The sequence below is a fragment of the Vicia villosa genome, linkage group LG3 (genome assembly GCF_029867415.1).
Source record: "Vicia villosa cultivar HV-30 ecotype Madison, WI linkage group LG3, Vvil1.0, whole genome shotgun sequence".
In the NCBI taxonomy this organism is placed as follows: Eukaryota; Viridiplantae; Streptophyta; class Magnoliopsida; order Fabales; family Fabaceae; genus Vicia; species Vicia villosa.
This window is the reverse complement of record NC_081182.1, coordinates 160,561,533-160,588,832: the sequence shown is the minus strand read 5'-3', so window position 1 is coordinate 160,588,832 and position 27,300 is coordinate 160,561,533. Positions and strand designations below refer to the sequence as shown.

General features: G+C 37.5%; 1 long non-coding RNA gene across 1 annotated transcript; it reads left to right on the top strand.

Moving 5' to 3' along the window:
* Positions 1-1,402: 1,402 nt before the first annotated feature.
* LOC131656848 (uncharacterized) lies at positions 1,403-2,884 on the top strand. The gene is made up of 3 exons (XR_009300333.1): positions 1,403-1,783; positions 1,910-2,019; positions 2,440-2,884. It is a non-coding gene; the product is annotated as an uncharacterized LOC131656848 (long non-coding RNA).
* Positions 2,885-27,300: the final 24,416 nt, after the last annotated feature.

Sequence of the window (27,300 nt, the reverse complement as noted above, 5' to 3'; positions counted from 1 at the left end):
AAATATACCTGTAAGCATGATCCATTTGTATACACAGGGCTCGGGACTCACACTCGGGGAGAAGTCCACTTGAGTTTATTCAAAGCTATGTAAACAGGTATTTATAAAAGGGCTTGGGACTTATACCTACATGGAGGCCCATGATATTTTTTGTGAAGATTTAAAGAAACCTTCATTTTTGGTCTGTATTTCAAAGTTAAAAAATAACTGATCGAGATATGTACAAATGGCGTACAATGAAATACCTAATTTCATGTACTGGAGTGGGTATGTACAAAAGGGCTTGGGGCTTATACCTACATGGAGGCCCATGGTATATTTTATAAAACATGGTTGATTGTTTTATTTACAGACGCGTTGTTTGAAAAACTGTTTGAAAGTTTTTGTTTTGAAAAAGTTTTCTGTACAAAGAAAAACTGTATAAAAGGAAAAAGGAGTGGGTCTTATACTCTCTAATATTCGAGAGGCCCCACTGTTTTGAAAAACAATGGATGATTTGAAAGTGAATTGATTACTGTTGTGAAAACAGTTGATTGAAAATGAAGTTGAATTAATGAAAACAGGCAGGTAATTCTTTTGCATAGTTATGGAGTTTTAGGCTTACCTCGAAGAATGATAAATTGAATTTCTGAGTTTGAGGTGTTACCGTGATCCTCAAGTGATATGCTTGGAATAAATTAGGATTTCAACAAATGTTAAGCATCCACACCAGCAGAAAAGAATTTCGAATAAGCTCACAGCTTTCAGCATTCCATGATCATCCAGTAATTGTTTATGGAATTCTACAGCAAATGGAAGACCAAACAAACAGACAAAACAGAGAACAACAGAGAAATAATCTCGAAGTCTCAGATGAAGTTAGAGAATTCAAATGATATGTGTAACAGTAATCAAATAAAATTTACATGATTAACTACACAAAATAATATGAAAATATTAAATTCAAAAGAAATTAATCTAATAAAGATATTTTTTTGTGATTTTTCATGGAAGGAAGAAATAATTAGAAAACATAAAACTATGTATGCATCTAATATTTTTTTTGGCATTTTTAATAAGAATTAAAAAACATTTATAAACACATGAAAATATTAAAACATATTTTTTTGTCATTTTTAATAAGGATTAGAAAAGAAAAAAATAAAAATACTAATTCCTTTTTTATGCAAACAATCTTATAAAGAAAATTAAAAGAAAAAGTTAGTAAGAAGAACTAAGTAATTGGGCTAGGAGGTACTAAAATCAGGTTGGGGGGTGAGAACCCAATTGCAGAGAGTTGAAATAAAATAAAAAAACTGGGCCGGACCGGGTCGGGTCAGTGTGACCCGGATCCGCCCTTTACCAACATTGTGAAGGGGTGGGTTTGAAAACCCTAAGAAAAACAAAAGAGTGGAGGCAGCGCTCCTCACTCTCATTCTCACGCTTCTGAAGAAAAAGAAATAGCAACAACAACACGAATCTCTCTTTCGGTTTCTCTCTTCCACGAAACAACAACGGCACAGCTCTCTCACCGAACAGAAGAACAAATCCCGTCTCCTCCTTCGATTTCTCATTCAACTCACAATTCTCTTTCTCAGGATCACTCTCATCCTTGCGGTTCTCTCTCCCTCTCGTGATTCTTCTCCGACCAACAACAAGGAAGCTCATAGTTCACTCTTCTCACGGTGAACAATCAACGGTGGCAACCTCCGTCCCTCTCTCGCCGTGAACAGTATCAATGACAACAACTCTTTTTCGTTTCTACAAAGCCCATCAAGACTTAATTGTTTTTGACAAAATAGAGGTATGATTCCTACTGATTTCTGTTTATCTTCATGTTGCTGGGTTTGTAACTCATCAAATTCGTTTTCTCACTTTTGTTTATGATACAGCAACAAAGGTTTTTATATTCTCTGTATTTTATTTTCAGTGAAGCACAAGAACAACAAACTTGCAGTAACAATTAACAGAAAAATTGATAGCGGGCGAGAAATTGAGTTACCTGCGGCGAGGAGGATTTCGCCGGTTTTAATTGCTAAGGTATGTTGTTTTTCTGAGCTTCTGGAATTGACTGTGATTGCTGCGTTTTGAACCTTTGAACATGTCGCTGCTACTGCTTTGAATTTGTGTTGAAAGTTGGTGTGAACCTGAATCGCTTCTTAATTGTTTTGATGATGAACTTGTTGTTACAGCTGCTGAATTTTGTTTAGTTATTGTTGTTGCTGAGCAATTCTGTGTTTCTGAACTATTGCCAATTTTTTGTGTCGGTGTTGTACAGAACCGTGGCTTGTTGTTGAATTTTTTTGGATTGAATGGTTACCGTTACAACCTCAAATTCGTTGCAAATTGTTTTTTTTTTTATGTGAATTTGATTTAATGAAGAACAAGCTTTGAATTATTGTTTGAAACAACTTTGAATTGTTGTTACTAACAACTTTTTTTATTTTTGAATTGTTGTAGGCTCTTTGATGAAGGTGATGCCTCAACACCTCTTTGGATTCGTGGGAACTTTGGATATTAAGGAGACTTGAAGATGATCTTCAAGTGGAAACCTTCCACCAAGGTATGAACTATTTCTTCACCCTTTTTCAAACTATGGAACTTTGAAAATTATGAAAAGAGAGAAGTGAGAAAGCTAGTAGTATAGTAGCTTTGGTGTGATTTGTTGCAAAGGGAGAACTTCCTATTTATAGGCAAAGTTTAGGGATTTGTAAGGAATTAAGAAACTTGATTGGGAGGTTATGGTCATCTCAAGAATGAGAATAAGAATAAGAATATTCTTCATGATTGCAAGAATAAGAATATATTCCTTATGTCATTATCCAAAGATATTTCTTATGATATGAATCATGCAAGTGGAAGAAAAATCTCTCTTTGATCCCTCTTTTTTTTGTCTTGAATCATTTTGGGCTTTTGAATATTTTGTTGAACTTTTTGCTAATCTCACCCTTCTTGTTTCTTTTTTCCATGTGACATGAGCATTCTTGATGAAAGCATGAAGAAATTCAATTTGAAGAATGGAGACTTTGAAGATTTCAAGAGTGAATTCAAGAATGTCTTTGAAGTTTTTTTCTTGTAATTCCAATTCATTTCACCTTAGAATTGTATGAAACTTGTATTCTTTAAAATGAATGGAATTTTGTAATTCTTGAACTTTAGATAAAGTTCCTTTGTAATTCATTTGTTCCATGTAAAAAAAAAATCATTTGTAAATGCTTGAATTTCTTTTTAGAACTTGAATGAAATTGTTATTCCAACATGAAGTTTGAATATTCTTGAATGATCTTGAATGAAATTTGAATTCCTTTTGAATAGAAAATGATAGGAAATCCTTTGAATTTTAGGCCTTGAAACATGTTCTTGCCATCATGGATCTTTGAAATAATATTGAACTTGAAATTCTTGAATTCATGGTCTTAGAACCATACTTGAAGCAATTCTTTCAAAATGAACTCAAAATGGATAATGTCTTCTCTTTGTTTGTAAACCTTGAAGAAATTCTTATGGATAATTTTGAATTTGTTCTAAATTCCAAGCAATCCATATGAAACACTTTCTTTCATCAATGACAAATCCACATGCCAATTCTTTGAACAAATTCCAAACTAATCTCTTGAATCGCACAAATTGAAAATGGCACACTTCAAATGAACACAAATTGATGACTATGGATCTTGAATTGAGATACAATTTCCATTGGATAATGTCATAGGGATTATTTAAGGATGATTGAAACCTTTGATTGACTTCCTGGGGATTTTTAGGGTTTCCCAAATGTGATCCCTGATTTTAGTCCCTGATAGTTCAAAACCCTGAGCTGAGGATTTGTCTGATCAATCTTTGTGTAGGAGATGTTATGAGTCAATGGATTAGGTCACAATGATGCACTTGAAGTCTTGATATCATGTCCCAAGCTATTAGGTCAAATTCTGAGCAAAAGTCAGGAGTATGCTATCTTCAGTCAAAACCCTAATCTGGTTGATTCAGAGCTGTTGAGCTTGTTGAAATGAATCTCTGAGGACCAAATGTTGATTGTTGATGAAGATGATTCATTTGAGATGAAGGGAGAACAAAACCCTAATTGATTGTTTCTTGCACTGATGAGTGATCTCTTGATTAAACCCTGCTGAGCACAAGTAACAAACACAAGCTATGCAATTTGTTAGAGATGCAAATGATGCATATGCAATGATATGAGGTGGTATCTTAGGTCAAAAATTGGGGTATGACAGGGTTAGATCCACATCGGAGAAAACCGAGACCATTGCTCACGGTTAGATTGGCAACACAATTTTCAAATTGGTTGACTGAGATCTCTTGAGGCACATGCGCAGCTTTCAGGAACTTCATCAGAGCTTTGGCATGAGCTTCTGAATATTTTAGCAGAGATAGCATTGAGATTTTTGAAGTAGTGTGCCCCAGTTGCTCAACAATATTGTAATCACTTTTGCAGATGATTTTCAATATTTCCTCCATTTCTTGCTTTGATGGATCCTCAGCAGTGATCTCCACCGGGGTTTGAACTTGTTCAACTTGTGGCTCTTTGCCTCGAGCGTTGACATTTTGATTAGGAACTGGGACTCGGACTGGACCAGCAGCAACATTTGGAGAAATTTCTGGTGAAAAGATTCTTCCACTTCTCGTGATCTTGCTGGTACCCACAATATTACCCACAGTTGGAGTAGATAACTTTGCGGTCTCTTCAGTCGAGGTACTCTGTTTAACTCCATGAACGTAAACATTAGTGTCATATCCCCATGGGACAGCTTTGTCTGAGGAGTATGGAAATGGAGTTGGACTAGCAATGACTACTGATGCCACTTTGAGTGTAGCAGAAATTTTGAATGGAGCCTTGGCAGAGATTTTGAATGGTAAGCTGGAGATCACTGAGGCATCCTCTATTCTCATCCTGTTTGCAAAGACTTCGCACAGCACGTCCATAGAAGGGAGCCTCTCAAACATAATGATACGGCGATCCATCCACTTTTGAATTCCCATCCTCAGATTTTCACAACCATTGGGCAGGCATGAGCAATAAAAGCAGTCGGGGTCACATCCTGGGAAGTAACCAGCTCGGATTAGCTTTCCTTTGACTTCGCAGAGTGGAGTTGATAATTCGTTCACATCATAGATGTAAACAGTGTCCAGGATAGCGTTGACAGTTTTGTCATGCTTTGGCATAGGTGCTGTGATGACATTTGGAGTTTCTGGAGGATCGAACTCAATTTCACCAGCATCTATCATATCTTGTATTTTATTTTTCAGGGCCCAGCAGTGATCTGCGTCATGTCCTGGACAGTTTGAGTGATAGGCACATGTCGTATCAGGGCGATAATTCGGAGAGGAAGTGTTGACATTCTTTGGAGGACCTTTTAATGTGATCAGATCTGCTTTTAGCAAGTGCTGCAATGCCTGAGAGATTGGCATGTTGATTCTGGTGAAATTTCTTCTTGGTGCATCTGGCCGATGGGTATATTTTGGCTGTTGATCTTTTTGAGGTGCAGATGCGGAGATCAGAACTGCCCCTACAGATTGATGCTGCTCACTTTTGCGACTTTTCTGAATTTGTGTTGCATTGACCTCATTCCTCCCGCTGATGGGCCTTTTTGTAGTACCAGAGGTGGAACCTATTTGAATTTTTCCATTTTGAATGCCACTTTCGACACGTTCTCCGGTCAGTATCAGGTCAGTGAAACCTGATGATGAGCTTCCCAGCAAATGGCTATAGAAAGGGCCAGTTAAAGTGCCCATGAACATGTCAACTAGTTCGCGATCAGATAAGGGTGGTTGAACCCTTCCAGCCATATCTCTCCACTTTTGTGCATATCCTTTGAAACTTTCTTTTGGTCCCATAGACATGCCCCTTAGTTGAGTACGGGTTGGTGCAAGATCAGCATTGTATTGGTACTGTTTGTAAAAAGCAGCAGCTAATTCTTCCCAAGTATGAACCTTGGTATTTTCCAGCTGATAGTACCACTCGAGTTGTGTACCCGACAGACTTTCTTGGAAGAAGTGAATCCACAATTTGTTATCCGTTGTATGAGGTTGTATCTTCCTCACATAGGATCTCAGATGTAGTTTCGGGCAAGAAACTCCATCATATTTTGCAAAGACAGGAACTTTGAATTTTGGAGGGATAACAACATCCGAGATGAGCCCTAGATCATTGAAATCTAAGCCAGGTACTTTTTGTATCTCCATAGCTTTCATACGGTCTTCCAGCTGTTGGTATTTTTCATCATCCGGTTCGTCCCCAGAATGATCATTTTCTTCATTTGAAGAGAGAGAGGGTTTAGCAGAACCCTGGTTGCTTTGATTGTCTTCTTGTTCACCATCACCGACTGTTTCAGGGATCGGTGGCTTTTTGAACTTTTTGACAGGGATTTTGATCTTCCTTTTCAGGTGACTCACGCCTACAGATCCTTTGGGCTTCTTTTTCTTCTTGATTATCAGGGCTTTCAGTTCTTGTTGCCCCTTTGCTAGTTCCAGAATTGCCACTTGAACTTGGGCATTCTGTGCTTCGAGGTTCTTGATGCTTGTCTCGGATTCCATCTCTTCTGACTGAAATAAACAGCGAGGAGATGAGAAATCCGTCATGTGAACCTGTTATGCAATGTGTATGACTGGATGCCATGTGTATGCAATGTATGAAATGTATATGCAATGTATATGAATGCAATGTATGAAATGTATATGCAATGGATGAAGTGAAATGTGTGTGCAATGTTTCAAGGATCTTAGAGTTTAGATTTGTTAAAGAAGAAACAAACGTTAGTTAATTCTTTTTTATTCTCTTTTTTTTTGCTTCTTTTTTCTTTGCCTCATTTGGGCTTACAAGACAGAAATAAAATAAATGATCCTTCAGGTCTCCCGTGGACGCTTTCTCTTTGCCCCCAGGAATGTGTTGATCTGCTGTTCTTCTTGAAGCTGTCCGGTGAGCTCCAATATCCTTCTCTCATAGTCTTGACAGTATGATTTGAAGGTGTCTCTTTCCTCTTTGAGTTGAACCCAATATTTTTGCAACTCTTCTAAGTCAGTTGGCATGTCCGGGTGTAGAATAACTTGAGGTTCATATCCTTCGACCTCTGGTTCAATAGTTACAGGTAGAACAACAGGATATGGCATAAGGAGTTTCTGAGCATGAGTGCGGACCCATCTGAGGTAGGGTTCCATAGGAATAGAATTCCATTGCCCCAGAGTTTTGCTTTCTATTCTATAGACACTGTCCCATGCATGTATGAACCTTCGTCGGTGTCTATGAGAATCATTCTCGTAATCAAACACAATGCCATGGATAATCATGTCATGAGGACCGTTGCTCCTTGCATATCCGAATTGGCGTAGAGCTAAAGAGGGATTGTAAGTGATGCCTCCTTTGATGCCAAGGAGTGGCACATTAGGGTACTCTCCACAATGATCAATGATAGTAATGTCTCTTTGAAAGAAGTTGTTCCACCGGATATCTGAATGAGACAAAGACATAATCCTGCGAGACCATTGCATTCTTTGTTCATTTCTCAACACTGATCGGGGAAGATGAAATGTAAACCACCTAGCCAGTAGTGGTATACAGCACATGAGAGTTCCTCGTTTCTTCATGGTACAAGTGTGTAGAGAATGTAGAATGTCTCCCAGCAAGGTTGGTACCGGGTTACGGATTAGGAAAAGGTTGATGATGTGTACACTTATGAACTGGTCGGGATTTGGGAATAAAACCAACCCATAGATCAAAAGGGCCATAACTTCCTCAAAAGCTGGATAACTTTTGTTTTCTAGCAGTAGTCGAGCCTTTTCCAACAAGAACTTGGCAAGCAAACCCTTAACTCCACTCTTTGTTTCCCAATTGGACTCGATTTCTGATTTCTGCAGATGTAAAGCAGCAGCAATGACTTCAGGTTTTGGAATCCTTTCTAAACCAGTGAAAGGTAATCGATTTCGAACAGGCAATCCAATTAGTTCAGAGAATTCTTCCAAAGTGGGTACCAACTGGTAATCAGGAAAGGTAAAGCAATGATGTTCAGGGTCAAAGAACTGGAACAGGACCCGTATCATATCTTCTTCAAATTTTGAGGTAACCAAATGGAGTAGGTGACCATGCCTTTCAGTGAATTGAACATTCCTGGGGAATTCTGACACTAAGTCTTTTAGTTCAGATGGTACCGTTGAGATGTTGATTCGGATGTAATCTTTGGTGGCGGGAGCCATTACCTGCAAAAACAAAGGTAAACTCTTTGATCCTTGAAGTGTTTGGTGCAAAAATGATATGCTTATGATGCAAACATGTGGCACACAAAAACAAATCAAACAATAGCCTTAGGTTTAAAGGTTTGCATGGAGCTGATAGGTGATACCCTCCCCACTGAAGTTGAGTTGGTTAAAACCTGTCCTAGAATAGTATTCGGGTTCTATGATCCTTGGAAGTAACATCTCAATACGGCGCTCGAGCGGCCGATCAAAATATTCCTCGAGGATAACTAACTTCGATCAATTTCAAAGCTAGCCACTTAATAGGCCACAAGTCAAGTTCAACTAAAAAGGTTCTAAGACAAATTAGTGTTTAATGACATTTCGGAAGCCTAATATACTCCTTGATCGTTTTCAAGGGACATCAGTATAAACCAAAGTATCGCACTAACGATGACTACCAGATCAACCGTATCGGTACATGCCGTACAGTTTCCTTGGTCTATTGTCATATACTTAAGGTATCTCGAGATTCGGGTTAAAATCTTTCACACAAGCAAAATACCCAAACAAACCTTTGAAAAATAGAGCAATCAAGTCAATCAATTGAAAACATCGAAGTGATCTATTCTCTTAAGGTAACCCCTTTTGAAAACATTTTGTTTTTGAAAGTATGTCCCCAGCAGAGTCGCCAGTTCTGTGGACCTCCGTTTTTTAATTCCCGGGCCATACCTCTGTTCTGGAGAGATACGTGAACTGACTCTTTTTATCGCTTAATGCTTTCGCATTTTGAAAATTCACAGAGTCGCCACCGACCTTTTATTTTATCCAATTAAGGAAAGGTTTATAAAAGAAACAGAAAAAAGACCTTTAAGAAATTCTGGGTAAGGGGGTAGGTTATACAAAGGGAAGGTGTTAGCACCCTTTGTATCCATGGTTATCCATGGGCTCTTAAGTTTGCTTAGCTCACTTGTTTTTCGATTACTTTTCAATTGCTCTGAAATTGCTCATATGTGGTTTCAAATACTTTTGTAATTTGAATTTTGTAATGATCCGTGTGTGGATGTATACAAAATGCTTGTTTATCTTTCGAAAGATGTCTTGAAAAGAACGTTAACTTTGTAATAATCCGTGTTTGGATGTATACAAAGTATTGTCTTTTTTGAAAGTTTTGTTTTGAAAAACAACAGTGTATGAGAATTTTGTTTGTTTTGATTTGAGCAAGCAAACTAGGAGGTCTACCCTGAGTTGTAAGGTCTTTATCCTATTTCCTTTAAAAATCTATCCTTTCACCGGATATAAACGCAAGGTTCGATTTTGTACTAAAAAACAGTGGAATTTTGACTTTGATTTTGAAAAGAATGAGAAGGGATTACCTTAAAAGGTGCAAGTGTGATTGTGTTTGGATTCAGATATTTTATCTTTGAAGTTAGTGATCTAACGGTTCAATTTTATCTTTGACATACACGCAATTTATATTTGCTGGAAATTAAAATGCGGAAATGTAAAGTGCGGAAAGTAAATCTACGCTATTACATCGATTGTGCAGGAAATGTAAACTAGCCTATTTACATGAATTTGACATCCTATACATTTATCTAGGAATTGAAATTGCAAGAAAAATAAAGGCATGTTTTTTGGATTTTTTATGATTTATTTTAATTATAATTAATGCATGATTAATTAAATTAAAATGAAGAAAAAAAGATGAAAATAGACTTAAACCTAGAAATTAAGTTTAAAATATGTACAAAATATTTGTCAATTAATTTTAAAACAAAACTAATTTTTTTGGAATTTTTGGAATTGATTTGAAATTGATTTAAGTTAATTAAAACATAATTATGCAAATAATTATACTAATAATTAAAACTTAAAGGGAAAATTATTCAAAATATGTACAAAATTAGTTTATAATATATAAACAATATTTTATATAAAGAACAAATTTTTTTTATGATTTTTTGATTGGTTAGAATAATTAAAAAGCAAATATACAAATATATACTAATTAATTATGCAAAATATTGAAATTTTGAAGAAAAATAAAATATTTTTATTTCAGAAAATAATATATTATTTTAGAAGTCTAAAAATATTTTTTGTATATTTTTTGGATTTTTAAAACTATTTTTAATTAATTTAACAAAGAAATTAAAATAAAAATAAGAAATAAAAGGATACTGATCAGATGTGGAAATTAAATGAGGGAGTATGATGCACATGCGTGTTCTGAGGCGTTGGATGAGCTGTTAAGCAAGATCAGATGGTCCAGACTTTGAGGCACATGGTACACGTCACACCTGCAAAGCACAGAATCAGAGATAAATTTAAAAAAACACGCGCGCGCTTCTGAACCAATGGGAAGAAGACACGTCTTCGTCTTCAACCTTCAGACAAGGCCTTTAACAGCGCTTTTGTAAAAAAGCGCTATAGTAAGTGAACCCTAAATCTGCAAAATAACGAATAGGGGTAAACAAGCATAGAAATCAGGCGCGATGGTACCATTGGATTCGTCTTGTTCCACTGAATGTAACCCTGCCCTTAATTTGTTTTAATTTTGGCCCTAATGAAGAACCCTAATTTTGAGCTAAGAAAACCCTAAAATGGTATATGCTACAAACAGCCATTAAAATCCAATTGAAGCTCCAGAAACGACCAGAGCTTCAAACCAAACACAATTATGCATCTACATCTTGTTAAATATGCGTGTGTTATGAGATATAAGTTGGTTTTAGTTTGAACAAACCGTGACCTATATAGCTCGATTCAGTGATGTTTAAGACTTGCAATTGATTGGAATAGTTTCAGTGAAGCTCAGAGATGATGTTTGAATGCTTAGTTTGTATTGAAATGGACTGAAATTAAAAACTCGAATTTGAATTTTCTTTGAATTTTTTTCAAGTGATTACAAGTGTATATGAGCAAGGCTTTGTTTCTGATTCGTGTCTCTCTTGTTACTGAAGCATGCTAGCCTATTTATAAGCATTGAGTGCTTAGAATTGAAGCTAAGAAGCAACTAGTTGCCTTTGTGGAATTCTTGCATTTTTTATATTAAAAAAGCTTTGAATTATTGACCAAGTCCTCTTGTCTTCAATGCATCTGCCTTGCTCTTCAATTCTCTGCAGAAAGATGAAGATTCCTTGGGTGAGTCATGCTTGGAAGTTAAGCTACCATTTATCCATCCATTTTCCTTTTAATTTTAATCTTAAAATAAGATAAAATCATGCCAAAAATGGATAAAAAAGGTGTGGGCCTTGTCTTGGTCGTGGGAGGCCCATAATAACATGGCAAAGATGTTTGAATGCTGAAAACTTGGCCCCATTTGGAAAAAATACATTTTTAAGCAATGTTGATTTCATGCATTTTCCCAAAATTTAGCCAACTTCAACAAGGTGTAAATCCTTCAATTTTTGTCATATGAAGGAGATCTTGCACTTTTTGGAAACCTCAAAGAGTCCTCTAACCAATGCCTTTGGTCTCATGTCAAAATGATTTTTGAAGCTCCTTGTGTGTCCTTTTGAAAAAAGTGTCTTTTTGTTGACTTTGAAAATGACCTGTAATGTCTTTGATCATATTTTTCAAATGGTGAATCCAATGACCATGGGATCAATGGCATTTGAAATATAATTGAATTTCCTTCAAAACAAGCTTTGGTTTGAATTTTTTGGATGAAGGATGAGAGAGTTATGATCAGTCAAAGTTGAGTTGACTTTTCAAGCAAAAACCCTAATTTTGAATCTTAGGGTTTTGTTGATTTTTGATCTTTCCTTGATGAATTATGATCATCCAATGATCAAATGATGAATCCTTTGACAAAATATGGACTTTGACAAAAAATTTCATTTTTGACTGTCTGTTGACTTTTTTGGTCAAACGGGTCGTCTGTTGACTGTTTGAGCTGCTGACGGTGCGTCTGAGTGAATTGAAGTTTGAAAATTTGTATGATGGTACTTTGAGATATATGGATGTGTATGAAATCCATTTGAGCTCTCAAAAACTTGTTGCTCCTGTAAAAACAAGAAAAACCCTGATTAGGGACTGTTTGTGTAGGAGACAGTTAAGCGTACCTGTTTTTTGTGCAGTGTTGAGTCTCTGCTAATCGCGTGATATTCAGAAGACTTCTAGCACAAAGATCTTGGAATTTTGAATTGTGAAAGATTGATTTGATTGATGGTACAAAACACTGAGAATTGTACTGCCAGCAGTTTGGCTGTCGACTGACTGTCACCAGTACAGTCTGAGTTTCCTGATTCTGCGCCTGCAAAAAGATTTAACTCTGTACCAATTGTGTGAGTACTATTTATCTGTAAATAAATAAATAGCATGTGTGAAGTAATAAACAGTATTTGGCGTTTGCGTTAGAATAAATTCAACTGCAGGCCAAATTACTATATAAGAAAAATTCTAAAAACTAAGTGTTTCATATGTCAGGATATTTGTTGAAATAATCCATAATTATATGAGACTCTTAATTTTCAGATTGGAGTTTTCTTGAAAAAAGATGTGGGCAAATTTTGGGGTATAACAATGGGAAATGTAAAACACAACAAGAATACATTTCAAGGATTCATCACTCTTCACATAAACATGCATCATATGCAATTAATCAAGATTCACATGTTCATGTCATACAACATAGCTCATTCAATTCTAAGTGATCAAACATGATTCACATATCCACATATATACATATATCATTAATACATATAAATTGACATCTATATCACATGTGTTCCAAATCACATATATCACATTCATAACACAACAACAAATCATATCAAATGAATCACCAAATCCACATATATGCATATCCATCTACATCATTCCACATAATTCATATCACATAAATCACACCAACAATAACATTTCACACCAACATGTGCGACTCGAGTGTGACTCAATGCGATATGCATGTGGATCCCTCCGTTATCATTTTCGGTCATGCCGATTGCCACTCTCTATGGACAAGATAACCACCTCAAAGCCCCATACTCGTTAAGCTTTCAAACCCCATACTCGTTAGGTTTGGGACAAGTAAATAACCTTCGCGAGATTACCCAACATTGCCACTTTCAAAGACTCATGCTTGTGTACGTGTGCAACAAAACAAGACTCATGCATTTAAGACGATCTCTCTATCTCTTAAACTACACAATCACATCTTTACAACTTTGCACAACATTACACAACACGACTTCTCTTCCAAACAATGCATCAACTATCACACAATAATCAATCACATGTATTCAAGTATAGCATTATCATTTATTCAATCCACATCTCGATACATACACATTTAAATGATCATTATCAACAAGATACATTCAAATAGTACATATAAATGTATATTTATATTCATTCCAACATATCATGGATATCACATCACTTAACACATATATGAATATTAACCACAAGTCTTAATTCATAATACACACATAAGTAATCACATATTATCCATATATTAACATCCAATTTAAACTATTCCACATCAACTAGCATTTAGAATTCAATCACATAATTCACGGTTATCATATCACATAATACATCCATGAACATTGATCATGCACAATTTATCCATAACATACACATATAGGTAAATGTTATTATCAATTATCATCATAATTAATAAAACAAGTGTCAATCAATTCTATTCTATCATATAGACAATCTCATTAGCTTCCTAACGCTTCGAACGGCGCATAAAACGGAGTTACGAATCAAAAGTTATGACATTTCAAAGTTTAGAAAATTCTGCATACAGCAGGGTCCGCTCAGCGGACCTCTAGCGGAGCCAGGCAGCAACTTTCATTTTCGCAGCTCCGCTCAGCGGACTAGCTCCGCTTAGCGGGGCCTGCGATTTTCAGAAAAAAAAACAGCAAAACACAGAACTGCGAAAATCACATAAAACTACTCCAAATCACTTCCAAACATCAATAAACATCAAATACAACCAATATTCATCATTATTGAACAACATATATCATCAAAATCATGTTTAATCATGTAAATCCATAGAAAATAACATAAACCCTAACTTTTCTATGTGTTCATGAAATTGCAAAGATGAAGAGATAATCACAACAAAACATATTACCCAATCATATAGTCTATAAGAACTTGGATTCAAACCCTTACCTTTAACTCTTAAATCCACCCTCTTCAAGAAATCTACAAATTCCTCTTCTCTTGTTCTTTCTCCTCTCTTCTCTTCTTTCTCTTCTTTTCCCCAAATTATGTTATCTCTAAAACCCTAGTTTTCCTCTTCTTACTATCTTTCTATTAATGGGCTTAGTTATGTTATTACCCACCCATCCAATTATTAATTAGGCCCAATACATAGTCTACTACTAATATCCTAATTATATCATAAAACACAAATATGCATATAATTAGATATTTCAATTAATTAGTAATACCACATAATAATTAAATAAACAATTAATTAATAAAACACACAAATAAGCTAATAAATAAAATATCTAATAAAATCGGGCTGTTACAACTCTCCCTCACTTAAAAGATTTTCGTCCTTGAAAATTCTCTTCAAGCACTAACCCCAAGTACAAATCCTTCATTCAATCTTCAAGTATCTTCTCCTCTAATCTCAAATCACTCCGCAAACCTCTTAAAAATCCAAAAGAAAACCTCGGAGTTTTATCCAAAATAATACTTGACGGAATACCACGCAAACACACAATCCTCTCGATGTACAACTTAGCAAGTCTTTCCATCAAATAATCCATCCTTATCGGAATAAAATGAACACATTTGTCCTTCTATCCATAATAATCCAAATCGCTTCACAATTACTCGACGTTCTCGGCAATCCTGGAACAAAATCCATAGAGATACTATCCCACTTCCACTCGGGAATAGATAACGGTTGCATCAAACCAGACGGTTTTTGATGTTCAATCTTTGACTTTTGACAAGTCAAACATGAATAAACAAACTCCGCTATATCCTTCTTCATACCTTTCCACCAAAACAATTTCCTCAAATCTTGATACATTTTAGTAGCACCGGGATGAATACTCAAACCACTTCTATGCCCTTCCTCAAGAATTCTCTTTCTCAAATCCATAACATCCAGAATACAAACTCGATCTCGACATCTCATAACACCATTCTCGTCAATCCGAAAATCACCACCTTTACCTTGATTAATCAATGTCATCTCGTCAACCAATTGCAATCCAATTTCTGACTCTCTCTAATCTCGTTAAGAACACCAGACGTAGGCTTCAACATACTAAGCTTAACACAAGAAGACGTCGCTTCACAACCAAACTCAACTCTCTAGATTGTTCCAACGATTTTTCAACTCTTGAATCCTCAACATAGAAATATGCAATGATTTCCTACTCAATGCATCGGCTACAACATTCGCTTTTCCAAGATGGTAATTCAAACCAAAATCCTAATCTCTCAAGAATCTAACCATCTTCTTTACTTCATTCTCAATTCTTGTAGTCACTACGTGCCTTAATTCTCGATCCAAACAATAATGCCTCTTATGTTCCAAAACAAACAGATCGACAAATAACTCCAATGTATACATCGAATAATTCTTCTCATGGACTTAAAATTACCTTGAAGTATAAACTACTACTTGTCCTTATCTGCATCAACTCACCTCATCTCGAATCTCATATCCAAGAAAATTCACTTCTTCCAACTAAAACACACATTCAGAAGGCTTCGCACAAACTTATTCTCTTTCAACATCCATTACACAATCCTTAATGTTCAGTATGTTCATCGTCACTCTTAGAATCAAAACATCCTCAAAACATTACCTCATTAGGACATTCCTTCTTCTTACTCGACAAAACAAGTGCAACTCTTCTACTATACACTCAGACAAATGAAACTCTTCTCAACAACTCCTCAATTCGACTCTTCAACCTCTCCTTAGTCGCTTTACACAATACCAAGTTAGTAAGAGAAGTTTATCTCGTCCAATACGATCTCGTTTTCTATCAACAATAGATTAAGGGTGATCAAGTCCTCAATTTGTCAATAGACAGTCGAAAATCATAATGAAACATAAACCATCGTTACTAAACCATAGTAGTGTTCCTTCAAAACTCGCACTCGAAATTACTTAAATCACCAAGATCCAAAATTCCTCTTAAGATTACAATTACTTGCTTCAACTCCAAACAATTTATACCAAAATTCTCATCAACTTGCTCTAACGAAAAAACAAATCAAATCAATTCCCAAAATCTCATAATTAATAAAACAAGTGTCAATCCATTCTATTCTATCATATAGACAATCTCATTAGATTCCTAACGCTTCGAACGGCGCATAAAACGGAGTTACGGATCAAAAGTTATGACATTTCAAAGTTTGGAAAATTCTCCATGCAGCAGGGTCCGCTCAGCGGACCTCCAGCGGAGCCAGGCAGCAACTTTCATTTTCGCAGCTCCGCTCAGCGGACCAGCTCCGCTTAGCGGGGCCTGCGATTTTCAGAAGAAGAAAAACAGCAAAACACACAACTGCGAAAATCACATAAAACTACTCCAAATCACTTCCAAACATCAATAAACATCAAATACAACCAATATTCATCATTATTGAACAACATATATCATCAAAATCATGTTTAATCATGTAAATCCATAGAAAATAACATATACCCTAACTTTTCTATGTGTTCATGAAATTGCAAAGATGAAGAGATAATCACAACAAAACACATTACCCAATCATATAGTCTATAAGAACTTGGATTCAAACTCTTACCTATAACTCTTAAATCCAACCTCTTCAAGAAATCTACAAATTCCTCTTCTCTTGTTCTTTCTCCTCTCTTCTCTTCTTTCTCTTCTTTTCCCCAAATTGTGTTATCTCTAAAACCCTAGTTTTCCTCTTCTTACTATCTTTCTCTTAATGGGCTTAGTTATGTTATTACCCACCCATCCAATTATTAATTAGGCCCAATACATAGTATACTACTAATATCCTAATTATATCATAAAACACAAATATGCATATAATTAGATATTTCAATTAATTAGTAATACCACATAATAATTAAATAAACAATTAATTAATAAAACACACAAATAAGCTAATAAATAAAATATCTAATAAAAATCGGGCTGTTACAACAACACTCGTGCTAAGAAGGAGACAGAAAACATTAAGCAAGAGATCTGTGAACTCCGCAAAGAGGTGATTATTTCAAAGGCTGGTTTGGAGCATCTGATTGTCTGATTGAGGCTTTAGTTCTCCAAGTCAATTCTCCTATGAAGGAAGAAAGGATGCCAAAGGGTGCTCCTGGGAACAATCTGGAAGGTTGCTTTTCTTTGAAAGTTGAAGTTTAGAAGTTGGTCATAAGCAGTTCTTGTCATTTGAAGACGTTGGTCATAATGTTCAAGCCAATCTTTGCCAAAGCATTGATGAAGCTCTATTGATGGTAGCCCTGATGTTTGAAATATGTTTCTTTCAGCACAAGCCCAGATGGAGAGAGTCTTCTTAGTTTTTAGTATTCTTACTGATTTTCATTTGTAATATTTCTTGTCTTTCAATACACTGTTTGCATGTAGAAACTTGTTTGTTTTTTAATGCTAGTGTTAATACAATGATAATGTTTGTCTTGAAGAAATCCATTTGTTTCACTCATGTTTATTTGTTTTTATGCATTATGATACCAATTGCTTTTTCCAAACTCTCACTTAGGTGGAGATTGGAGGGAGGATGATGATCTGAAAACGCAAAAATTTCTGGTTGTATGCTTTTGAATAAAACCCTACTGATGATGTACAGGCATTGTTTCAAATTTCCAAACACCGGAGATATAAGGAAGATAATACCTTGTTAACCCATTTGAGCCTTGAAGTAGGAGTTTCTTTTCTAAACGAAAAAACCCTAATTTTTTAACCTGGGGCAGGGTAGTCCTCAGTTAATTTGACCAAGTGTTTAGATTTCAAAAAGGATTGTGCATCCAAGGGTCGAGCACATCATATCCACATCAAAGGTTGGATCATGTGAAACCACAATGGTTATTCCCGCGCATCAAAAGGCTGGAAAATGTGAAACCACAATGGTTATCCTCCATCCGCCAAGGAATGAGGCAGTCACAACACTCTCAACAACTCAAGACAAAGTCAATGTCACGCGATTTGTTCAAATCAAAAGAATGAAAAAAAGAAAGAAAAAAAAGAAAGAAGGAAAAAGCTCGCTAAGTCAGAAACTTGAAAACAAGTGACTTCGGCAAAAGTTAGAGCATCCTGCTGGACAACCAATTCAAAAGAATCAGTCCAGGAAAAAGTTAGGGAAATAAAAAAAAGTGAAAAATGAAAAGAAAGGACTACAAAACAAAAGTCCTCGTCAAAGAACAAATCTGTGTGAATGCAAATATGAAGACAAGAAGGGTGACTGCTATCTCTAAGAAAGCTTCGTTGGATCTTTAATGGCACAAAATCCTTTGGACAGATGAATACTCATGTTGAGTTACTGAACATAGGACTGGAGAACATCACGAAGATGGGGTGGGCTAAATAAACTTTAAGCCTAAAAATCCTTTTTTCTGAAAACCGTGAACCAGGCCACGTTACAACCCTCAAAAGTCCTAATTGAAGCAGGGTTTATTTTGAAAGTATACTTCAAACAAGAAAGTGTTCCTGACTCCCAAAAGGTTACGCTAAAGACTTGTGTTGGTATCATATGCATACAAAAAAAATCAATGTCATTCCTTAACCAATGATTCATTCCAAAGGTTTTGCGAAATCTTTTCAGTAAAACTTCAAGACTTACATAATTGTTGCATTTTAATTATCATTCTCAAAATAAACATTTTTCTGCTTGTAAACATTTGTTTGACATCCAGGAAGTTTACATCTGATCATCAGTTGAAAAATAAAACATTGCCAGGGGCATGTTATTCTCCCAGTATAATGCTTTTGCAAGTTTGATTACCATCATGGGGCAAAGCTCGAAGACTCTGTCGAGCAAAAGAATGTGCCACGTGCAGTCAATCAGGGGCAGTTACATCGAGATTCGATAAATCTCTCCAAGAATCTGTTGATCTAGGGCAGATTATTCCAAGTCTTTATGATGCCAATGATCTCCATGAATCCTCTTGAAGAAATTCTTCTCATAGACCATGCCGTATGGGGAAATTTGTGAATTAAAAGTTACTTTGATCAGTTCAGTATCTTGAAGTACAAAGGTCAACACCTTGATCAATCTAGAATATGTCACTCTTTAGTAAGAAGTTTTGAGATAGCAGTTAACTGTTGGGTTTTCACTCTCAACTTGTGTTGAGTTTTGAACTAAAATCCCCCATAGGTTAACCTTTTTCTATAATGATAACTTCTTATTTACCAGCAAGTTCAAGATGATGTTTGATCCCCATAGTAGAGCTTGCAAGGATGTGTTGTTCCAACCCTTTTGTTAGAAGTGGATGATCGATTATCCCTCTCAGAGGTTGATAGTTCCCAAAGAGTGTGCTTGGTGTGTATCTCCAACAAGTTTTTTCATCTTCCCTCAGAGTGGAGTTCATGTTGTTATCCATTCAGTTGATTTATGGATGTTTGAGGTTTGACTTTGGTTTTTCTCCTCAGTCAGTATCTCTCTTAAGCCTTGTAGAAGGACTCTGTTCCTCAAGTGGCCTCTATTTATCTCCCATTGAATCCTCAGCAATATTCCTAGCATGAGTCTTTAAGAGGATTTCCTTTGATATCTCCAACTTTTTGAGATTCGCCGAGTGTCTGTTATACTATGATGTCTATTCATCTCCGAGTATCTTTGTGTTTGTTTTGTCAGCATATACATGACATTCATTCATACAACATTCATAATTGAATAAAAATTCATATTCATCTTGCATTTGTTATTGTTTTGATCCAATCTCTTTGATGTTGTTATCCCCCAAAGTGTATGATATCTCTCCATTAGAGTGTCTCCCTTAAGCAGAAAGTGTTTATCATTTCTAAATCCCCCCTGAGTTTGTTCCTCGTGGAAGAATTTTGCTTCAGTGTTCCTCCTCAACATTTGTTAGGATGGAACTAAACCCTAGTTGAGTTTATTCCTCATTGGATAGAGTTTTGTTTGACCGTTTCTATCTAGTTTGTTCCTGGAATTGAACTTTGGTCTCTTACAATACTATGTTGGAACCTCTCTAGGCTGAGAAACCTAGATTGAGAAGATATTTATTTTGCACCTCTTGAGGATTCTGCTTTCCTCAACAATGGAGAATCTGTTTATGATTGATGTTCCTATCAAATATGGAAATATTTATTTCCCAGCAGTGTTGTTATTGCACTCCGTTGGAATTTGTGCTTCGAAAGCAAGGGGCAAGTTCTGAATGTGAGCAACTTGTGTTGTCCCCAGCATGCTTTGTTCGACAACAAATGGAAGTCTCTTTATTGAGCAGGTTTGTATGTCTCCACATATTAATATTATCTTCCCAGCAAGTGATGGTCACTCAGATTTTATCTTCAACATAGCAGCTTTTGTGAACTTCTTGATTCACATATAATCAGATGAAGCGTTGTACTTTTCCTTCAAATGGCATCTCCTTATTTGAAATGTCAACCATGAACCTGACCTACTTGCATCTCTTTTTAAGATTCCTTGTGGAGTTTTTGGTTATTATCCATAGCAAATGGTAAATCCCTTCAGCAGAAGTGACAGTTTGCATCCCGCGGAAGCTTAGCAAATGGTAAGTCCCTTCATCAGAAGAGACAATTTGCATTCGGTTCCTTTTCTCAAGCCACGTCCTTGATTAAAGAAGAAGTTGATCCCTATTCTTAGCGGAAGCCTATTATTCTCAGCAGTTTATCGTCAACTATTGAGGCGGTAATTCAATCTTTCTCTACCTTCAACTATTGAGGCGATAATTGTTGCATCTTCAAGTGAAATGTTGATGTTCGGGCGAAGTTTTTCTATACCTTCAAGTGAAAGGTTAGTATTCAGGATCTTATTGTTTTGTTTCCTGCATCTTCAAGTAAAAAGTCGATGTTTAGATGTTTGTTTTTCTACCTTCAATAAAAGCTGGTAGCTCACCCTCAGTAAAGGTCGGTGTATTCTTGTTTTCCTACCTTCAGTAAAAGTCAGTAGCTCACCTTCAGTAAAAATTGGTGTCTTTTTTCCTGCATCTTCAAGTAAAAAGTCGATGTTCAGATGATTGTTTTCCTACCTTCAGTAAAAGTCAGTAGCTCACCTTCAGTAAAAGTTGGTGTCTTTTGTTCCTGCATCTTCTAGTAAAAAGTTGATGTTCAGATGAAAATTCCTGTACCTTCAGTAAAAGTCGGTATTCAGGTGATGCTATTCCTACACCTTCAGTAAAAGCTGGTGTTTAGAAAAGCCTTTTGTTCTAGAATCTTCCAGTAAAAAGTCGATGTTTAGATCATTTTCTACCTTCAGTAAAAGCTGGTAGTCCACCTTCAGTAAAAGTTGGTGTCTCCTTTTCTTACATCCAATAAAAGCTGGTAGTCTACCTTCAGTAAAAGTTGGTGTCTTCTCTTCCTACCTTCAGTAATAGCTGGTAGTCCACCTTCAGTAAAAGTTGGTGTATCCTTTTCCTACCTTCAGTAAAAGCTGGTAGTTCACCTTCAGTAAAAGTTGGTGCATTCCTTTTGTATCCACATCTTCAGTAAAAGTCGATGTTGATATTCTTTCACCTTTAGTAAAAGTTGGTGCATTCCTTTTGTATCCACATCTCCAGTAAAAGTCGATGTTGATATTCTTTCACCTTCAGTAAAAGTTGGTGTATTCTTTCATCTCCAGAGAAAGATGTTGCTTTGACCTTTCTAGTGCGAATTATTTTCCCCAGTGAAATTTATTTTCCCAACAAAGTCTCGTTCCCCTAGTGGAGTCTGTTTTCTTCTCCCCAGTGATGTCCTGTTTCCCTCTCGTGGAAATCATATGCATTCATAATCATAATCATGGCATCTCAGGGCCAAAAATTGCGTATTTTGTATTTAAGTCTCTTCAATCACGTCGAGACGAAGATTTCAATCTTCATATCTCCGGATAGAAGAAACTTAAATAGGGGCATCTCTCATACCCTAATTTTTGACCCTCTTTTTATGTGTCCATTTGCAAAATATGCATATGTACATCTTTGCGCATTTTGATTTGTTTACCATTTAATAGTATTTCCAAGCATTTCTACTAATCTTGTATGATTTTATTATTTTAATATTAATTCGGTTTAATTGAATTTCTATTAAAATTTAAAATCAATTTTATTTTTATTATCATTTTATGTTGTCATTTTATTTTAGGTGCAAATAAAGAAGGGATTTAGTTTAGTCTATTTGATTCAAGATTGCTAAGGCCCATTAGTCATAGGTCCGAGCCATAATCAATTCAAGAATCAAGCTATTTTTACAACAGTCCAATTTTGAGCCAAGTCATGAAGAAATTGTGGGACCCATTCAATTATTTCACGGTGCAAGATGATTTCATTCACCCAAAATCCAATATTATAAATTGATGACATCACTTTGCTTCTAGAAAGTCACAAGAGACAAAAGATAACAAACTTCTGCAAAATGAATGACTCCCTCCACCGTGAAATCAACAAATTTGGACAGCTCACTATTTTTCCAACGGATTCCTCTCAATTCTCACAACAAATTCACATTCTCTCGGCCTATAAATACAACTTCAGTCACATTGAAAAAAGGAGGAAAAAAAGAGTATCGTTATGCTGCGGAAATGTAGTTCCATCTTCCTCCAATTTCTTCATGCTCCTTCAAGCTCAAGAGAGGTTCAATTCATGAATCCTCTCTAAACTTTGATTTTGATTGAAGCTAAAACAAACACATTGTTCAGATCACACTTGAAAGAAGAAAAAATGTAGTGTTACTCTGCTCAATTTACAACTCAACCTTCCTCCAACTTTCAAAACCCCAAAAATCTGTAAAACTTGCAAATCGCCTCAACCACATCCATCTAACAATACACATCTCTGCTCTGCAATAATCTCAACCTGCCTTTCAACCTTTCTCCTACCACCAGCCATAACCATCATCTTCCTCCAATCATCTCACATCAATAAACCTGCAGAAAACATAACAAAACTCTCCTCCGTTTCATCCTTTAAACCTTCATCAAACCTTTAACTCACTATCACAAAAAACCTGCATCAATAAACTACATCAAAATCCAAACTGAAATAATTCAATGGACCTCTTCACTTAAGCCACCACTAAAACCGTGAACAGACCTTCCATTTCTATCATCATTCAACTTCACTCAATGCACCTCATCAATGTTCAAACACATAACATCAATAAACTCACCTTCAACCTATTGAAACAACCAACAAAACCTTTCCAAAAACTCACAATTTCAAACCGATTCCTCTTCCATTTTTTACCTGCAAAAATTTTAGAGAAACATACAAAACCAAAACTCATACAAAACTAACATCTGAACCGATCCATAACCTTCTCCCAAAACTCACCACAAATCTTCAATCACCGAACATCAAATCGATGCAAGCTTCACACATCGACCTCCTTCGAAACCTCAATGCACATTAACAATCGATCCTTCAATATTTGATTTTGACCAAGAGTTGAGAAGAGGAAGCATCGAGAAGATGAACAAGAGAAGGTTGAGTCAGAAGTGAGCGAAATTGAGAGAGAGAGAAGGACGAGCGTGGAAGAAGAAACAGAGAGAGGGGCGAGTTTATGTGTTTGGTTGTTATGTGGAACGTGAAACAGGGGAGAGAAATTGAAGCGTGAAAATTTCTTTAGCCACCTCCCTATGGGGGTCACCCCCAGCGGAAAACCCAAATTACCCCTGCTTCGGAAATGAACTTCCGAAGCTTTGATTTTTTTTTAAAAATTTCCACAATTCGGAAGTGCATCTCCGAAAACACCTCATGGGGGGTGTGTTCGGAGATGAACTTCCGAAAACACCTCATGGGGGGTGTCTTCGGAAATGAACTTCCGAATTATGCAGAAACTGTGTTTTTTTTTTATGTTTTATCTTAACAGTCTCGCATTTTAATTAAACGCAAACGCCAAATAAAATAAGCAACAGATAAACTGAAAATACAAATATGATAAATCAAATCCAAATAATATATACAAGCCGAAAATAATAATAATACTGTGTGAAAGATACAATCCGAAATCAAAAAATAAATAAAACCGACCACTACTGGGTGTGCCTAACCCTTTCACCCTGGGCCCTCCTTTGCCGCCTGTACCCCGCCGCACGGCCTGCATCAGTGACGATCATCTCCATCACAGCCACAGCCTCTGGACCGCCCTGCTGAACGACACCTCGATCCAACGCGTCCCGCCCAAGCATCTCTATACGCTGGCAGATCGCCATGAGATCAATGGCGTGGTCATCCTCGGCCTGCTGGTTCTCCAGGATCTCCTCGTGTGCTGGCCTAGGAGCGCCGGGAACGTCGGGTCTCAACAGAGGATGTGACACCCGATAGAACCATGTGACGTTTCCCTCCTCACTGTGCCAGTCCTGTGTGACCCGAGTGAGACGGTACTCCTGCGGTACCACATGATGCTGCCAGTCCTCCCATATGGCAGTGAGCTGCACTCGGGTCACTGTGTCGGGAGCAACCTCAAAGGGTGACCTGGGTATCCGCTGCACGAATCCGAACTGACGCATGCACCGCTCAGGGAGATACCGGACCATGATGGTAGTCCCGCATGCCAGCCAGCCTGAATATAGAGCAATGTCGTCAAAGGGGACAATCTGAGCGTAGTCGATGAACGGCCTCCAGGTGACGTCGTCGTGCATCGTGCGGTCCAGGTATCCACGGTATGGTCCCATCGCATCGTTCCCCCTCTGGAGAACGTATCTGGCGGCCCTGGGCATGGCGTCCACGTACGCAGGATCGATGTGAAAGCCGTGGATGCGGGAGAATAGGAGATGATCTAGCTCTGAAACAGAAACACGATAATGTATTAAAAATAAATACGAAACATAAATAAATAAATAAATACGATAATGTATTAAAATAAAACGTACCGTAAGTAGTGTGCAGGATCCGACCAACTGGCTCGTCCTCCAGTTGGAGGCCTCATTCAGCTTCTGGTAGAGGTATGCCAGAGTAGCTGCCCACCAGTTCCACTGGTGAACGGTATCCAGGTCCATGAAGTAGCGGAGGTAGGTCACGTCGACGTACCTTGCACTCTTGTCCGCAAAGCATGCAGCGCCTACCACATGCATGTACCAGCACCGGAGAGCGCAGCCGCGGTGATACTGTGTGAATAGCTCGTCACCCGCCTCCTCAGCCTCGGCCGCCGCGTCTAGGTGGTGCTCAAAATAAGCGCTCAGTGTGGTGAACCGGATATGAGGCCCAGATGTCGTGACGCACTCAAAGTGAGCAACCTCATGCTCCATGCCCAAATAGAGCGTCATCCACTCAATGGCCTCGACCCTCTGGATCCGAGAGTGGTGCAACAGCGGCCCCCTAATCGGCAGGTGGAGAAGACACTGCACGTCATGCAAGGTGATCGTCATCTCCTCAACCGGCAAGTGGAAAGAGGACGTCTCCTTGTGCCAGCGCTCCACAAATGCCCCCTGCATGCCGGTGCTGATGGTGGTGTACCCCGTCATGCAGAGCCCGCTAAGCCCTGAACCTCGCACATGGTCGTTAAACCACTCAGCTGCTGGTTTAAACAGACTGAAAATCTTCCGGGCGTGGTTCACTATTTTCAACGGCTCTCTGTCCTGTTACAAAAAAAAAACAAATAAGCGACATATATTAAATAAGCGACAAATAAACGGTTAAATTATAAAAAATGGTGACAAATAAACGGTTAATTTATAAAAAATACCTCTCCCTCCCAGATACGTCGAGCGACGTGATCGTGGTAGTGAATCAGCACGGAAGTGTCAATGGGCCCTCCCGGATAGCTGTCCTCCTGCTCATCCTCCTCCCCGGCTGGATGGTCAACATCCGGTACCCCCTCCGGCTCGTGGTAGGGCACTGCCGCCACCTCCTCCTCATCCTCCTCATCCTCCTCCTCCTCCTCCTCTCGCTGGCGGGAAGAAGATACCCGAGCCAGCCGACTCCTAAATCCTGAAGCAGATGTACCCTCTCCCTCGCCCACGGGAACTCGCACACGTCGTCCCCGGCCCTGCCCCCGTCCCTGTGTCGACGCCAGCTGCGCCGCCGCCCGCTCGCGTCTAGCCGACGCAGTCTGGGTCTCCCTACCCTATCTGATGCGTGCTGGTTGGTTGCCTGACATGTTCCTGTAAACAATCGAAATTGATTAATATGCGAGACAAATGAAAAAACAAAAAAAATGCACTTCTGATACAGTTCGGAAGTTCATTTCCGAAAACTGGGATGGAGGTGTTTTCGGAAATGAACTTCCAAAACACCCCTGCGCAGAACTTCTTTGCAACCTCCAATGTCAGACCCCAAAAACCTAAACCAAAACTATTTTTATGCCTACTAAACATCCTAATATCAGTACTAACCTATCTTAATGTGATTTTTTCAGTTTCTAAACACCCTAATAGAGTTTATTCAAATGGATCTAAAACTTGAAAAAACAATGATAAACTTACCAATTAGTGTTTGATGATGAGTTTGGTTGAGTTTGGAAGAAGAGTTTGGCTACTTCACACTTGCTTTTGCAGAATTTTTGCAGAGAGTTTGAGTTTTGAAGAAGATTAGGGTAAATGATTAGGGGGAGGGGGCTGTTTTGCTTAATCTGCAAAACGCGCAGTATTTCGGAAATGAACTTCCGAAATGCTGTTTTCGGAAATGAACTTCCGAAATAAGACAATTTTTTCAAAAAAAAAGGCGCTTTCGGAGATGCATCTCCGAAAACACCTTTTTCTTGCATTTCGGAAATGCATTTCCGAAGTTAGGGGTAGTTTGGGTTTTTCACCAGAGGTGACCAAGAAGACATGGGGGTTGATAAAGAAATTTTCAAACAAAAATGGAGAGAAAAGGGGGACTTGACTCCCATCTTCTTAGGGTTTTTTTGTTTGTTTTCCCTAGTGTGCTTTGGGCTTGTGAGCTAAGCCCATCGGATCCTTCATGATCACACCCTGTCTCTGCGGATCTACACCCTCTTCTGTGCCTATTTTTCTTTGGGCCTGCCATCATTTCAAGCCCAACAAATTTCCTCAAGTTACACCCCTTTTTTTTATCTTTTACTAGTTTTTTTT